Source organism: Canis lupus, chromosome 8 (assembly GCF_048164855.1).
Source record: "Canis lupus baileyi chromosome 8, mCanLup2.hap1, whole genome shotgun sequence".
In the NCBI taxonomy this organism is placed as follows: domain Eukaryota; kingdom Metazoa; phylum Chordata; class Mammalia; order Carnivora; family Canidae; genus Canis; species Canis lupus.
Window position 1 is genome coordinate 21,482,540 of NC_132845.1, and position 17,783 is coordinate 21,500,322.

The window sequence follows — 17,783 nt, forward strand, 5'->3', positions numbered from 1 at the left end:
CCCACATGAATTATTTCTAATGTAATGTATTTTCTGTTTGAAAGTCTTTTACTAGACAGTTATATTTTTCCCCCAACAAAAATCTGTCTGTAAATTAAAACTAAATTTCTCTTTATTTTCTGTAATATAAGACTTCAGATGTTAACACAATTTCTTCTTGAGGTTTTTTTTACAATTATAATTAGTAACCAATCAATTAAAATATAAATATACTGCAAAATTTGATTTTAAAGATTCTTAAATGCAATAAAGAAAACTGTATTAAAGAGATAGGTGCGAGGGGAATTCAGGTGGCTGCTGCTGCCACCATTGCCACCACCTGGTTTGTTGCCAGAAGGAAAATGGCGGATGTGGAGGAGCAGTTCTTCAATGAGGAGGAGGTGAGTAGAGCAGCAAAATTCATTACTCATGTCCCTCCTGGAGAATTTAAAAAAAGGTGCTTAATGATGTTTGGTTACCACTTAATGGTAATCTTCTTAGGGAAGGAGCAGCTCATGCATTTGCACAATATAACTTGGACCAGTTTACTCCAATGAAAATTGAAGGTTATGAAGAACAGGTTATTGATAAAAGAACATGGCAACTTAGGAAATGGAAAGTTTTTGGATTCCGACAAGAACCTGTTTCAAATTTGTTCAGAAAGGAAGCAACTGATCCAAGACCATATGAAGCAGAAAATGCAGCTGATACATGGAGAACTTCAGTAGAAACCACTCTGCAAGCATATATAAAAGAACATTATCTAAATGGGGTCTGCATTGTTATATGGTTTTAAAAAATAGATGGACAGCAAATCATTATTGCATGCAGAGAAAGCCATTAGTTCCAAGCAAAAAACTTTTGGAATGGTCACTGGAGGTCAGAGTGGAAGTTTACAATCACTTCTTCAACCACTCAAGTGGTTGGCATTTTGAAAATTCAGGTTCACTATTATGAAGATAATAATGTTCACTGAGTCATAAAAATATACTAGATTCCCTAACAGCATCTAATGAAGTACAAACAGCAAAAGAATTTATAAAGATTATAGAAGCTGCAGAAAATAAGTATCAGACTGCTATCAGTGAGAATTATTAGACAACATCTGACACTACTTTCAAAGCTTTACCTCCACAGTTGCCAATGACATGTACTAAGAATGACTGGAACTAGATCCTTAGCTACAGGATTGGCAGAGATGCAGGATACAGATGCACATTGCATAACCAATCATTTAGTATCTGCATAAAAAAAAATCATTGCAAAAGTATTCAAAACTGTCAAACTACACAGGTGGGCTGTTCCCATTTTAAATTACTGTAATTAATTAGTTTGGTTAGAGTACAAAGCTTAGCTAATTAACCATTATTTTTCATTTCTTTTGTTCAAAGAGGATTGAAGAATCAGTTTAGTTTAAATGTCTTTTACTTTCTCTTATGCCTTTCTTTTTTACAATTAAGAGATGATCCCTTGAGATTTTTTTTTTTTTTTTTTTTAAGATTTTACTTATTGAGAGAGAGAGAGACAGCAAGAGAGAGCACGAGTAGGGAACAGGGAGAGGGAGAAGCAGGCTTCCCACTGAGCAGGAAGCCCAACTTGGCTGGATCCCAGGACCCTGGGATCTTGACCTGAGTCAAAGGTAGATGTTTAACCAACTGAGCCACCCAAGTGCCCCATGATTCCTCTAGTTTAAAAGTTTTTTAAGTGTTTCAAAAATATTTTACTTATTGTAACCCTAAAATTGTTGTCTTCTGGTTTATGAAGTGGGTTGACTTTTGATATTTGCCCAGCACTTTTTAAGGGTTAGTAATGGACATTCCAGTTTAAGGCAGTTGATGAGTTTAGCCATATATGCTGCTGAAGAAATTGTCACCTTTCCCCCCCTCACTTCTTCCATTTATGTAAGATTGAGATTAGTGGGAAAGCATTTTCTATATCTATTGTGTTTGAACCTTTCAAGAAGGTTTTTTAGCTAGCTTAGTGTTTAAATAAACTTTTTCAAAACAAAGCCAATGTCTGATGCTGTTTTGAGATTCTGAAATTAAATGAAAATACTTATTTCAGAAATGCATTTAATGCTTTTTTCTTGTGACAGTTACACAGATTAGCTTGAATTCCATATGTCTGAGTTATTTTTATCATAGAGCCAAAAGGTATTATAAGAAGACAAATTGAAATATATGTAATCTTAGACTCATAAAAAAATAAAATTTAAAAGGAGATGGGTGAAGTTTTTCTTCTTCAGTTAGTACACATTTCCAGGATGTGGAAATGTGCTCAGGATGAAATATTTATTATTTATTGCCAGGATGAAATAGTGCTCAGCACCAATTCTATCACTACTTTCAGTTTTCATAACTTTAAATGGTGAGAAACCTGTTTCACATAAATGAGAGGAGAATGGAAGTCTTGTTAGAGCAATTATTTCTCAATTCTTCAAAAATTTTTGAACAATATTTTTTAAAAATATGACAGTAATATATCATCAAAAGTATACTTAATAGGTGTGCCTAAGTGGCTCAGTTGACTAAGTATCTGCCTTCGGCTCAGGTCAAGATCCCAAGCTTCTAGGATCAAGCCTCATATCAGGCTCTCTGCTCTCCCTCTCCCCTTCACCCTGCTTGTGCACACTCTCTTTCAAATATATAAAATCTTTAAAATATATACACACTTAACAGTCTATTAGTTAATTAGCAAACAAATCAGTTAGGTCTTCTCTTAGTTTTATAAGAGCAGAAAAAAGAGCAAAAAAAAAAGTCTTGGAATTGCAAAAGGAACCTTTATCCATCATTACATGAGATAATCTTACTTAGTCATCTACTATCTTCCCACAGACACCAATGTTTTCAATTGCCCTTTGGTGCCCGGGTGTTTTTACATCCAGGGACCTTTGTGAGATCAGAGATAGAGCAGTATGCCTTTCTTTTTTAATAGTGTGAAAGGGGCAATGGTGAAAGAGAAAGGGAAGAGCAGACCCTGCACCTCCATCACAAACACATTCTCAGCCAGAACAATGTGAGGAAAACTACATGGGGAGTTTAAAGGTCTACAAATTGGCTCTCTTAAACCATCTCTCCCCTATACTCCTTGAAAAGTGTACCCAATTTAAAGATAAAAGTGAATGTGCATCTGCAGCCTGCGATATCAACACTAGCAGAGGGATTCCATGGAAGTGAGCTGTAAATGCTTTTTATGAGAGAAACTGCAAGAGCAAAATGACAAGCACCAAAATAGCAACATGATATATCAAAGGAAGAATCCCCCTTTAAAAGCTAAGAATCAGACTGAAGCAAATTAAGTTGTTGCTTAAAGCATAATAATTAAGGCCTTTAAATTTACCAAACCATTCTGCTATCATGGAATAAAAAGCCTTGTTTATCCCTCCTCTGTCCTAGGGGGATAAATTATCTCATGAGTCTTTTATTTCACCAAAGTGCTATTTAAAAGCTATGAAATGTTTAAGCAATTCATTACATTAATATAAAAATCTTTATAGGACGGAAGTACGATCAAAACCAAAGGGTAGGAAGCCCTGATCTGAGTAGAGTGGAAAGGATACGGTGTTCGATGGTAATGCCAAGAACCCAGGTTTTCCCTAGTTGTCTCCTGGTCTTTAGCCAGATCTCAAATAACCATTCCCTCCACAGAAAGGCTCTCTGACCAGCTGGCCAAATAGATGTCCTGACACGATTTAGCACATCACCTATTTTAATTATTTGCATTGTGTACATAGCTGCCCAATGTTTGTGTGGTCTGTTTTTAAAATTCATTTATTATTTATCCGTCAGTGCCAGAAAAACTCCTGAAACTTCCTAAACCAACATGTGAATTCTCTGAGAGCAGAGATCAAGTCACTGCCACAAGTTCAGTACAATTTTTTTTCGTTTTTTAACCAAAATAAACTGTTGTTATTATACAAGATTTTCTGAAAAAAAAAGTGCCATTTTATCTTTATCCCTCTGACGTTATTTATTCTAATTCTCTTGTCTTTATTGAAATAATTTATAAATTATGCAATGCTTAAATAGACATTGCAGCCATGAAGATAAACAGGTTAGATAAATATTCATGAGAGAGATAGTTTAAAATTCACACCAGGACTTTTAGTTCAAGATGGTAGGTTGAGGATATATGTTTACTACCTACAGCTTACAAAACCACACTCAAATAAAAGAGACAAAATACGCAATAAACCTGTAATAGGGATCCCTAGGTGGCGCAGCGGTTTGGCACCTGCCTTTGGCCTAGGGCGCGATCCTGGAGACCCAGGATTGAATCCCACATCGGGCTCCTGGTGCATGGAGCTTGCTTCTCCCTCTGCCTGTGTCTCTGCATCTCTCTCTCTCTCTCTCTGTGACTATCATAAATAAATAAAAATTAAAAAAAAAATAAACCTGTAATAGCAAAAGGAAAGAGAAGTTAAGGAGTTCACCAGTGTATAAAAGATACAACAAATTTCTAGAATTCAAAAAGCAGATGGAATTGTGGTGATAGATGAGACAAGCAGAGAAAGCCACAGCCACAAGGCAACCTAAGAGGAGCTGGGAGCCAAAATGCTTGTTGGAATGCTAGAAGGAATCTAGAGAGCCAATCTGCCCTGGAACACCTGATGGCTCTGGGCTCCAGGCCAGCAGGTACAAGGGAGGAGAGAAGGGAAAAGTGGGGCTGAAGACAGAGGGAATAATTGAAGGTCTGTACTTGGAACTGCACTGGTTGACATCCCCATCCGCTTCCCCCACCCCCACACAGATCACAGGCAGCCTGGCATAAACCCTCAGTCAAAAAGCCAGATAGCTGAAAGAACAAATGACCTGAGAAAGCCAAGGCATCTACCGGGAGTACAGTCTGCCTACAGCAGAGCACTTCTCTAGCACAAAGGCAGCGTCCAAGCACAGGCCTAGACCAAGCAGGCCAGCCACGGCACCTGGCTCTACACAGAGGACTCAGTCAGCCATCCACACAGGTAATAGGTCTAGGGAGAAAAGAGGCCATCTTTTAAAGTGGCATAGAAAATCCATTTCCTCAGTCCTTCTTTCTAAAATAGGAATAGACAACCAGGATTGCCAGGCACATGGGGAAAACAAGCAGCATGAGAAAGAACAACTAAGAAAAACATATAGAAAAAAGAACCCTTAAAAAAAAAGAAAAGAACCCTGAGGGGAGCAAACATAATTAAGGGACATAAGAAAACATTAAAAAAAAAAACTTCTATACCCTAAAGATTTCAGAGGGTATTGCACCCATATAAAATAGGAACAGGAAACCACAAAAAAAAGGAACAAAGAACTTGGAAGAATTCTTTAAATTTAAAATTCTTAGTATTTAAAGAGTGATTAGACATGGAAAGTAAATCAACATATGGTCTGGGAAACAAAACTGAGAGGCATGGAATGAGAGCATATGGATAAAAATATGGAAATAATAAAGAGACCATAAGAGACATAAGAGTCAATCCAAGAGGTACAACATTTGACTAATAAGAGCCTCAGAAAGAGGGACAGAAAAAAGAGAGGGAAAATTATTTAAGAAATAAGGTAATTCCCCAGAGATAAATAAAGACCTAAATCTTAAGATTAGAAGGGCTCAGTGAGTACTGAATACAACTAATGATAAAACCCCCACATCTATACATTTCCTCATGGAATTCAAAAACAAGTATAAAAAAGAGACCCTGAGCAGGGAACACAGGTCACCCAGAAAAGACTGACAAACAAACTGGCTTCTTGTCAACAACAGAGGATGTCAGAAGACAATGGAACCATGTCTTCACATTTTCTAAAGGATGCTATTTTCAGCCCCGAATTCTACACCCAACTCAACTGGGAACCATTATAAAGGTACAATATAGACAGTTCTAGACATGACTCAGAAAGTTTATTTTCCACATATCCTTTCTAAAGAACTTATTTCTGGATACATTCCAGTAAGATGATGGAAGAAATCAGGACAGTGGAAGTGGATCCTGTGGGAGACACAGGATCCTGAGAACAGGGATTCCAACTAGAATAGTGGAAGGAGATCCTCAGAAGACAGCAGGGCAGTAGCCTACAAAAGCCTTTGGGTACAAAGAAGGATTCCACAGAATAAAAAAATAGACCTGAGAGTAGAGAAGTGAGGTTATGACAAAGGTATATTATGCCTGAGAAGGAGAAAGAGAAGAATAAAAGTAAGAAAGACAATTAGAAACTCCCTGGGGGAAAAAAGGGACAAAAAATACATTTCAAATATGAAGCAAGCTTATATGTACCCCAATTATAAGAAATTAATGGAGTATGAGAAAAGAGGATCTATTTGTTATTGACCACAGATCTAGAGAGTCTTGGGTTCATTACCCTGGCCCTGGAGAGAAGAAAATGTAATTCTAGCACATAAATTGGCTCTGCACTAAATATTTATAGAATCATATTTTAGGGGATACTATAAATAGAGATATCCTTCATCTTAGGCCAGAACTAACTTTGATACTTTGGCCTCAAGACATAAATATCAGGATCTTAAAAGAAAGACTGGCAAAAGTGTTTGACTCTTATTTTCTATAAACATGGCACCAAATGATAGCCAGTTCCTACCTGTAATACTCTCCCTAAAGATTATAGTTGTTTTCCTTATTCAAATGGTCCAGCATTCCAGAACTAGCTCAGTTCACTTCAATTTGGGGGCAGATGTCAGAAGAAATGTCTGCTGAGTAGGCAACCATCCAGAAAAATAAGGTATATTGATTATTCAGGGAAGAAATTGTAGCCCATGGTAATCACAAATCATAACTCTGTTACTTCATTACAGATCCTAAAGGCTAGGCTTTAAATTTTTTATTCTTTAATTGGAATATTAAAAAGCAAGTAAACATGATTTCTAAGCAAAAAGAAACTTTTTTTTAAAAAAAGATTTTATTTATTTATTCATGAGAGACGGAGAGAGAGAGAGAGGCAGAGACATAGGCAGAGGCAGAAGCAGGCTCCCCACAGGAGCCCGAGCGAGACTCGATCCCAGCTCCTGGGATCACACCCTGAGTCAAAGGCAGACGCTCCAACCGCTGAGCCACCCAGGCGTCCCAAAAAGAAACTTTTTAAAAGGAATGTTCAAACATCACATGTTCTCTTCTCCACTGGCAGAAATATGATTTAGCTTTTGGAAAAGGAGAAATCCTTGCAATAATCTGCTTAATAACAAGAGGCATTTGTTCTTGTCTGTTAATCCTACCTGCTTTTCTGACAAGGAGAAAGTAACTTCATGCTGCAGTCAATGGGTCACAGGTTCATAAGGGAGACTTTCCTCTGTGAAGAATTAACAGGTCATAACAGCACAATACTATTTATAGCTTTCATCTTTCAGATTCAACTTATATAGAGACTTGGTTGTCCTTGGTAACAGGACAAAATACAAGTTACCAACTTTGACGATGTAAAAAAGTGTCGCTGACAGAAAGTGAGAAAAGCAGACGGAAAAAGAAGCACAAGTTCTAATGCCCCTTTTTAAAAATGGGAGAGTCGACAAATACGGTCATAAGTCGATGAAATGAGAAATAGAGTTATCATTATTTAAAGTTATTAAGTCAAGCAGCAAAGGAAGTAAAATTAATACAACTACTGTATCAAACACTGGAAGAGAGATTACGATGACCATAGTGTTAGAAACCTAAACATTCATTTTTGAAAGTGGAAAGTCATTAGATAATATCTAAAGTTGATCAATGGAAAAAAATAGATAAAAGTCTATTATCTGGAACAGGAGCCCCAAATCCTTTTGATTGTACCACCCTCTTAGGAAAGTATTTTAGAGCACAAATCCCTAACATTTGTATATTTACTTATTTATGCCCCACATAAACTCATGACTATATTAATCTACTACATATATATTGTGATTTATACAAAAATAGACATTAAAAGCATATCAGAATAATTTTGAATGGATTTTTTTATGGAGAAAGAACACTTATTGTAGTAATAAACCAGAAACAGAAAATAACCAGTTATTCTGACAAAAATAAATATTTTAAGATATAAAAAAGTATATGAGAACAAGGTACCTCCTAGGATGTATGCAGTTTTTAGATACAGAGCTCTAGAAGTTAGAGATGTGGCCACTAGGAAATCCCAAAAGATAAGAAGTTCAAAGAGGCTATCTTTCAGAAGTAAAGAGAAGTAAAAGGGGAGACTTATCATTTGCATTATAAGCTTGTCTATACTATTTTACTTATAGTACACATGTTTTCTTTTGTATAAAGGATTACTCTAAAAATGCCTGGGTGGCTCAGTTGGTTAAGCAACCAACTGTTGATTTCAGCTCAGGTCGTGATCTTGGGGTCATAAGATCAAAACCCTGATCTCATGACCTCTGGCTCCATGCTCAGTAGGGAGTCTAATTTTCTCCCTCTCTCTGACCTCCCCTCCTCATGCGTGCTTGCTTGCTCTTTCTGAAATAAATAAATCTTTTAAAATATATATATAAATCTAATCAGCCCCATAAAACTCTGTCTCCACAAACATTTACTCAACATTTGCTCTGGGCTAGGTACAGGAGACAGAGAAGGGCAAATGACATCCTGATCCTCAAGGAAACCACAGTCTGGGGCAGAAGAAAGATATGAAAACCAGTGATGATAAACCAGTATCATAAATGCTGTAAGAGAAGTATGTGCAACATATCATGCACGCATGGTCTGGGGCACAGAAGAGGCATACTAACACTATGTGGGGTGTGAGGGAGGGATTCCTTAAAGGTCACTTCCTCTTTGAGTTGAAACCTGAAGTACAAGTAGAAAACTGAGAATAAACCAGGTAGAGAGGAATGCAGGGAAATGGGGGAAGGGCATTCTAGGGCAAAGGAGAGAACAAGGTGAGTAGGACGAAGGTAGACAGGCTGACACAGGAGCATGGTGTGTCGGTAAGCTGGAAGTTTTTCAGGATTGCTAGGGCAAACGGTGCATGAGTTGGTGGTGGCAGGAATGAAACAGCAAGACAGAAAGGGACCAGAAATGAAGGGCCATGCTCAGAACTCTGCAGTCTCCTGAAGATGGTGGGAAAGCCACTAAAGGATTTCACCAGCAGGGAGAGGGAGGGAGACTAGGTCAGATGTACATTTAGGGGAAGATTATTCTAGAAGCAATGTGGAAGATGGAACTAAAAGTGGTAAATGAGATAGGAAGGCCATTCTGAAGGCTGTAATAGTGGGCCTAATGAGACAGAAGGAGAGAATCATGGTATCAGCAGGAGATGATGGCCAATAGGTACATGAAAAGGTACTCATCCTTACTGACCAACAGGGAAATGCTCTTGAGTAAGTGGAGAGTATCAATAACTGAAACAGGGAAAGAAGCAAGTTTTAAGGGGGCTGGAGTTTAGGTTAGGACACATTAAACATGAAGTGCCATCTAAAGGATCTGAGGGAGAGGTTCGGGCTGGTGAAACAAGACTGAGACCAATGAATATTGGGTTGTAGTGGAAGCCATGTGATTAGTTGCAATGACCAACAGACTACAAAAATGAGAAGCCGAAGAAGGATGGAGTCCTGGGGGAAAGCAGGGAGCAAAGGACTGAAGAGATTAAAGGAGAAGGCAGGAGTCTCAGGAAAGAATGAAGGAAGGTCAGGGCAACAAACAGATGGTAAATGAGCAGCTGAAATGACAGATCATGGCCTCCTGACTGAGTAGGGAAAGGAGGGAAGCATGGGGGTAGGGTTGATGGACTGGAAGGCATGGGAGTAGGCAAAGGCCTCAAATACGATGATGGTGATAAGATGGTGGTGGTGGTAAGGATAAAGACAGGAATACAAGAGAGAAGGGAATGTATGCTACCAGAGCTCAGTATATCTTAAGAGTGGTTACAGAATATTTCTGAATGCATGTAAACACATGTGTACTATACTGTATCATTTTGCACAATCTGAGTGTGTGCTCAGGACAAAGGGCAAGGTGTGGGTAATAAATAGGCTCTGCTTTCACTGGAGACAAAGTTGAGTTCTACTGGATCAGGTGTGCCTGAAAATGTTGTCACTTGGCACATTAAAAATAAAACCAAGCTTAAAGTGCTTTACACAGTAAAGAATGACTTTAGTTAATCATAGTAATAAAGAGAAATAAGTTACATTTCAAGAAAGTTTTCTTAAGAGTTCATAAAGTGAAATTTTTGTGCTCTTACTTTCATTTGTATAAAGGTACAAAAGTTTTAAGAATCCTATCTATTGTAAAAACAAATATTTTTGCATGTGATGGTCAGCAGCTATTTGTATTTTCTTCCTTTAGTAAATATCCATGATTCTTCCCATAGTAGTTTCTGGAATGATAAATACAAATCTTTTGGGATGCCTAGCTAGCTCAGTTAAAGGAGTATACAATTCTTGATCTTGGTGTCAGGAGTTCAAGTCCTATGTCTGGTGTAGAGATTCCTAAAATAAATAAATAAATAAATAAACAAACAAACAAACAAACTAAAAATTCAACTCTCATAAAATCGATTCTATGACAACTTTAATTGTTGATTATAATTGTCATGATTCTATGATAACAACAACCTAATAGTAATGGGAGAGACACCAATAAAACATTTCAGGAAATAACTGATTTTTTTGTCAGAATTCCATTATATTCTTTTTATGGTAGGCAGAATGCTAAAGATGTCTCCCAAGATTCCCACCCCCATTATTGAATCAAACAGTAATCTAGGTACTGCAATGAAGGTACTTTGCAGCTGGAATTAAGGTTACTCATCAATTGACTCTAAAATAAATATCCTGGGTTATCTGGCTATACTCAATGTAATCATGTGAACTCTTAATGCAGAAGAGAAAAAAGGCAGAGCAGATGAGGCAGAGAGGAAATCAGAGATATGAACCATGCAAAGGACTCTCTACCACTCTTGCAGGCTTTGAAGATGGAGAAAGGGAGCCATGAACCAGACAATGTAGGGGGCCTCTAGAAACTGAAAACCACCCCAAGCCAACAGCCGGCAAGAAAAGAGACACCTCAGTCCTACAAAAGTATGGGACTGAATTCTTACAACAACTTGAAAAAGCACAGAAGCCAACTCATCCCCGGAGCTCCAGAAAGAGTCAACCAACCCTAGTGACACCTTTATTTTCAACCTTTGAAACCTGGAGCAGACAACCAGCCAGTCCAAACACTTGCCCAGATTTCTAACCTATAGAACTGTGAGATAAGGGTACAAATGGATGTTGGCCTAAGCTGCTAAATTTGTGGTAATATATTCTAGGACCACCGGAAAAACTAACATACTTTCTTTAATTACTGATGTTAAATGTGCTCTATCAAATCTCATTTTCTTGATCCTTAATGTAACTTTGGACAGAATTCACACATTTTCCACTAATACTCAGTTATTATGAAATTCAGTCTAATGTATTTTCCCTCAATGTTTTATTTTGAACATCTTTAAGTCTGTAGAGAATTTTTTAATAATATTTTTATTTTTTTTAAGATTTTATTTATTCATAGACACAGAGAGAGCGAGGCAGAGACACAGGCAGAGGGAGAAGCAGGTCCATGCAGGGAGCCCGATGTGGGACTCGATCCTGGGTCTCCAGGATCACACCCCAGGCTGCAGGCGGCGCCAAACCGCTGCGCCACCAGGGCTGCCCAAGTCTGTAGAGAATTTAAAAGAATAGTTCAAAAAATACTCTTATATCTAAATTCATCAATTGGTAACATTGTCCTACATTTGCCTGCTTTCTCGTTCTCTCTAAACATACATAAATATCTCTTCTCCTGCTTTCTTCTTCTATCAGTGGTCCTCAACTAGGAAAAATTTTGCGTCCCAGAGGACGTTTGGCAATGTCTGGAGACATTTTGATTGTCACTACTGGGGAGTGTTACTGGTATCTAGTGGGCAGAGGCCAGAGATGCTGCTAAACACCCTACAAAACAGAGCCCCACACGACAAGCAATTATCTATCCCAAAAGGTCAATAGTGCTGCAGTTAAGACACCCTGCTCTCTCTATATATGTATATACAAATACATTTTCCTGAACTATTTATAAGTAAATTATAGACATTATGGTATTTTTTACCCTAAACATTTCATTTTGTACCTTCTAAAACTAAGGATACTATCTTATATACTACAATTTAACAATGATACAATAATATCCATTTTCAAGTATCCCCATTATCTCAAAAATCTTTTATCACTTTTCATTCAAAAACTAGATCTAATCAATGGTACAGAGGTTGGCATGTTGATCAATATTTTAAATTTAATATAAACAAGAAGCTCTAATTTTCAAGCAGTTGAGGGCAGGCAGTAAAACTTGTAGTGCCAGCTCTAGGATCTATTAGTCTGTGACTCTGACACCATGCATATCTGAAATGGCTGTAGTAATTAATTCAGGAAGTTGTTAGCATGTTATAAATCTCTCTTGCAAGAATATCCTTAAACATAATTACTCAGTTCTTAGAACAGAAAGGGGAACTCTGTTTATACTAACCCATAATCCTGTTGAAAAAAATACCAATCTGAAACAACAAATTAAGAAGAAACCTTTTCCAAAGAAGACATAAAAATGGCCAACAACCACATAAAAAGATGCTCAACATCACTCATCACCAGGGAAATGCAAATCAAACCCGCAGTGAGATAGGGCCTCACACCTGTTAGTTTGGCCTCTATTTAAAAAAAAAAAAAAAAAAAAAAAAAAAACACCGGAAAAGAACAAGTACTGGCAAGCAGATAGAGACCATGTGCACTGCTGATGGGAATGTAAATGGTACAGCCACAACATAAAACAGTATGGATTTTCCTCAAAAAGTTAAAAATAGAATTACCCTATGATTGAGCAATCACACTTTTGGGTATATATCTGAAATAACTGCAAGCAGGATCTCAAAGAGATATTAGCATCCCCATATTCACTGCAGCATTAGTCACAATCGCCAAGAGGTGGAAGCAACCTAAAGGTCCAGTGACTGATGAATGGATAAAGAAAACATGGTATACACATACAGGAGAATATTATTCAGCCTTTATTTTATTTTTTTTAATTTTTATTTATTTATGATAGTCACAGAGAGAGAGAGAGAGAGGCAGAGACACAGGCAGAGGGAGAAGCAGGCTCCATGCACCAGGAGCCCGACGTGGGATTCGATCCAGGGTCTCCCGGATCGTGCCCTGGGCCAAAGGCAGGCGCCAAACCGATGCGCCACCCAGGGATCCCTATTCAGCCTTTAGAAGAAGTAAATTTTGTCATATGTTACAACATGGATGAATCTTGAGGACATCATGGTAAGTGAAATAAGTCAGTCACAAAAAAAAACGAACACTGCATGGTTCTACTTATATGAGCTACCTAAAGAAGTCAAAACTCATAGAAACAGAAAGTACAATGAGGTTAGTAAACTGGCAGGGAGGGGGAAATGAGGAGCTGTTGTTTAATAAATACAGTTTCAGTTTTGCAAGATGAAAAAGTTCCAGAGAGCTGATGCCAACAATGTGTGTGTGTGTGTGTGGGGGGGTATTTCTTTGAGAGAGAGGCAGAGATAGCAACAGAGATAGTGAGAGCATGAGTGGGGAAGAGAGGGAGAAGCCCAGCTCCATCCACCTTAATTCCCTGGGATCATGACCTGAACTGAAGGCAGATGCTTAACCGACTGAGCCACCCAGGTGCCCCAACAACGTGCATATATATTAACATCAATGTACCATATACTTAAAAATGGTCAGATGGTGTATTTTATGTCATATGTTTGGATTCAAAATGAAAAACAAAAGGAAAAAATAACCACAGTACCATGATCACAGCTAAAAAAGATAAATTATTTAATTTCATTAACTACTAAGTCAACTCCCCCCACCAAAAGAATTACTTATTTCTGGTTTTTTTTAAGATTTTATTTATTTATTCATGAGAGACACAGAGAGAAAGAGAGGCAGAGACACAGGCAGAGGGAGAAGGCTCCATGCAGGGAGCCTGACATGGGACTCCATCCCGGGTCTCCAGGATCATGCCCCGGGCTGAAGGTGGCGCTAAACCGCAGAGCCACCCAGGCTGCCCAGAATTACTTATTTCTAAAGAAAAATTCATCCACTAATATTTTGGGGTTTTTTTCAAATATGTTCATACTACAATATCCTAGTTTTTCTAAGTTTATATACTTTGTAGATTAAAATTTTTTAAAAAAATTATTCACAAAGTATTTGAATGTCTAGAAATATGTTAAAAATGTGAGGCATTTAGCTTTTCAACCAAATGATGTAAAAATATGATATTTAACAGAATGGTATAATATTGTTTCAAAGCACTTTGAGAAATGAAATTATGGGGCACCTGGGTGGCAGTCAGTCGAGCACCCAACTCCTGGTTTCTACTCAGGTCATGATCTCAGGGTCCTGGGATCCAGCCCCAGGCTGGGCTCCACACTCAGCCCAGAGTCTTCTTGTGACTCTCCCCTCTCCCTCTGCCTCTCCCCCAACTGCATTCCCTCTCTTTCTAATAAACAATAAATCTTAAAAGAAGAAGAAGAGATGAAAACATTGAAATGTACCTACCTAACTGTGGAAGGAAGGAAGGAAGGAAGGAAAAGAAAAGAAGGAAAAAGAAGAAAAGGAAAGAAAGGGAGGGAGGAAACTTCTACAGAGTAGAATACAAAACAACTCTATAATCCATCAAAACGAAAAAAACAGGGTGGCACTGGGAAGGCAGCAATGAGAAACCAACAATTACTAACACTGTTATGTATGCTACAGCCTGAAAGTATGGTGAGGATGCTGTCTGCCTGAAAATGCATCATTTCTCTGAGCTCCTAACAGAGGTAAAAAGCAACTAATGGAAATATGAATGGCTACATTATAATTTTTTGCTTGAATTTAATACATTATGGGATGCATAAGCTCTCAATACACTCACTGGTCTCAGGAAGCTAATCATAGTTTTAGAGATTTAGTTTCAGGCAAAGGCAAAAATTTAGCTCAGAACAGCAGGTCTAACAAACATGATGAGAACCATACCACTTATAGCCCTTGGGGAATAGGGAACCATCACCTGCTCTAATTATCTTTAGATTTAAAATAATCCTGGAGGCTGAAAATGGGCAAGAAGCCACAACACTCTTAAGTATCATATTTGTCAACATTATCACTTACTACCAGTTAATCCAGATCAGTAACCCCATCTGGCATTAAATCCCACAAAATAACCACCCTAGGTCATAAAGAACCAAACCATCTACAGCAGTCATGTTTGAAAAACAATACTAATATAAGCCAAAGAGCCTGGCATCAGAAATGTTAAACATGTGCCCTCATCCTAATTAGAACATGCTATCTATCCACTCCTTCCTGACAGCCCTACTGAACACCTACTGGAACTAATAATTTTTTAAAAGATGCCTCAATAAATGTGAAACTTTTGCAATCTAAAGGGCTTAAAAACCTTTAGAAATACTGATCTCAAACTTCAAATTCCAGTAGAACTGCAGCAGCTTTGTCAATGCAACAGGGCACGCAGACAGAATGACTAGAATGGAAAATGTGTATAATCTAAATATAGAGAATTGCTCTAAATTGTCTTCACTTTCATTCTTCCAGGACTTAATGACAGTGAGAAGGAAGAAGGTATTCTAAACTCAAACCAAGGAATTATAGGACTGTGTTATCAGTCCCGCCCAGACTTGAGCAACCCCTAAACAAAGTAGATCCTAATTTGTAGAAAACATACTGCTAAAAACAGATAAATGCAGGTGTCATTCTGGGTTGCCACACCCACCGAGCCACAAGTAGTATCATCATAATAGCAAGTAGAAGAAAAATACTGCCTAAAAATGGCCTGAACTGGTTAATACATCCATGGTTTCCCATCTCAGATGCAGGACTCTATTCAATGCGCCACGGCATTTAGCCAGTTCAGGAAGCACTATTTCTCAGGTAAGTTTTCAACAAAATAGCTGGAAAGGATGGAATTATAAGTTAGTATGCTCTGAGAATGATACCTTGCCATGAGAAGCTTGTTGCTTAGGTAAATGTTTGTTAGCTATCTATTTCAGGCAGGTCACAAACCCTCCTGGCTGACAAAGGGGCCCCCCCACACAAACACTACACCTGCACCACTTCTCTGGAAGAAGTACTCCCTGCATCAAAAAGCCGGCATTGGTGGAATCTGAAACAAGGGGCAGAGAAAAGGACCACATCCATGGGATTAAACTCAGTTCCTTTTCTTTCTTTCTTTCTTTTTTTTTTTTTAAACAGCTTTACTGAGATATAATTCACAAACCATACATTTTATTCATTTGAAGTATACAATTTGATGGTTCTTAGTATATTCATAGAATGCAACCATCAGGGGATCCCTGGGTGGCTCAGTGGTTTGGCGCCTGCCTTTCGCCCAGGGCGTGGTCCTGGAGTCCCAGGATCGAGTCCCATATCAGGCTTCCTGCATGGAGCCTGTGTCTCTGCCTCTCTATTTGTGTCTCCCACGAATTAAAAAAAAAAAAAAATGCAACCATCACCAGTCTCAGTTTTAGAATGTTTCCATTACCCCCAAAATAAACCTCATACCCATTTCCCCTCAACCCTCCCAGCCTTAGGCAATAACTAATCCATTTTCTGTCCTTATAAATTTTCCTTTTCTGGGTGTTTCACACAAATGGAACTATATAATATGTGGTATTTTATGGCTGGCTTATTTCATGTATCTAATATTTTCAAGGTTCATTCATGTTATTGTATATGTGTCAGTTCTTCATTCCTCTTTTTTGCTGAATAATACTCTAACATATGGATATGCCACATCAGTTTTTCTTCACAAGTCGTAGAATCTCTTTCACTACATAAACAAAGCTTTATTTTTTTTTTAAGATTGTATTTATTTATTTGAGAGAGAGAGCGTGTGTGCAAGAGAGAGCGTAAGCAGGGGCAGGGAGAGGAAGAAGGAGGCTCCCCATTGAGCAGGGAACCTGATGCAGGGCTGGATCCCAGGGCCCCCAAATCATGACCTGAGCCGAAGGCAGACACTTAATGGAGCCACCCCAGCATCCCAAAACAAAACTTTAAACAGTGATTATGCCCCCACATTAGCCCATAAATACCTATTTAATCCATTATTATAGCTGAAAATATATCATTAATTGCATAATGCTCTAGTTCTCTAGAAGTGTTATCAACTACCACAGTGTTATCTGGATCAATAAAAATACTGGGATTGCAGGTCCTTTATAATTAAGTCAACCGTTTAAAAATTTTTCACTATAGGGACGCCTGAGTGGCTCAGTGGTTGAGCATCTGCCTTCAACTCAGGGCGTGATCCCGGAGTCCTGGGATCAAGTCCCACATCAGGCTCCCTGAATGGAGCCTGCTTCTCCCTCTGCCTGTGTCTCTGCCTCTCTCTCTGTCTCTCATGAATAAATACAATCTTAAATAAAAAAATAAAAAATAAAAATAAATAAAATTTTTTCACTATAAATTGTAGGGGGAAAGGAACTTACAAACTCTGAGGCCTGAACACTTCAAGACATAGCTGTCTTTTTTTACTTCACCCAGTTGGAAGATAAACAATAAAATTATAACTATTTAAAGTTGGTCTCTGCAACCTTCCCTATCTCCCTTCCATCTCTGAAATCCAATTCCTTCTGTACTCTTAACTCCATCCCCATCCCCAAAACAAAACAAGATCTTTAATACCTGTTAACTAATGCACTTCATTCTAAATAAAATAATACATTTACATGAAAATATTACTTAAACCAGACATTTATTTTCAGACATTCTCCCAAAATACAAAATGAAAATTAGTTTCCCTAGATGAATTTCCAGCACAATCAAGCTGGTGAGGTGGTATTTTTTTGTTTTGTTTTATTTTT

The 17,783-nt window shown here is 38.0% G+C and overlaps 1 protein-coding gene, 1 long non-coding RNA gene and 1 pseudogene across 2 annotated transcripts in view; 2 read left to right on the forward strand and 1 right to left on the reverse strand.

Moving 5' to 3' along the window:
• The window catches only part of DIPK1A (divergent protein kinase domain 1A), a 115,345-nt gene that overhangs the window by 91,282 nt on the left and 6,280 nt on the right, over positions 1 to 17,783 (reverse strand). The window lies entirely within an intron of this gene.
• On the forward strand, positions 342 to 15,614 carry LOC140637710 (F-actin-capping protein subunit alpha-2-like; annotated as a pseudogene).
• The window catches only part of LOC140637967 (uncharacterized), a 56,059-nt gene continuing 54,053 nt past the window's right edge, over positions 15,778 to 17,783 (forward strand). Inside the window, exon 1 of the long non-coding RNA XR_012035085.1 lies at positions 15,778 to 15,852. This is a non-coding gene — a long non-coding RNA (uncharacterized lncRNA). The remainder of the gene's footprint in view (positions 15,853 to 17,783) is intronic.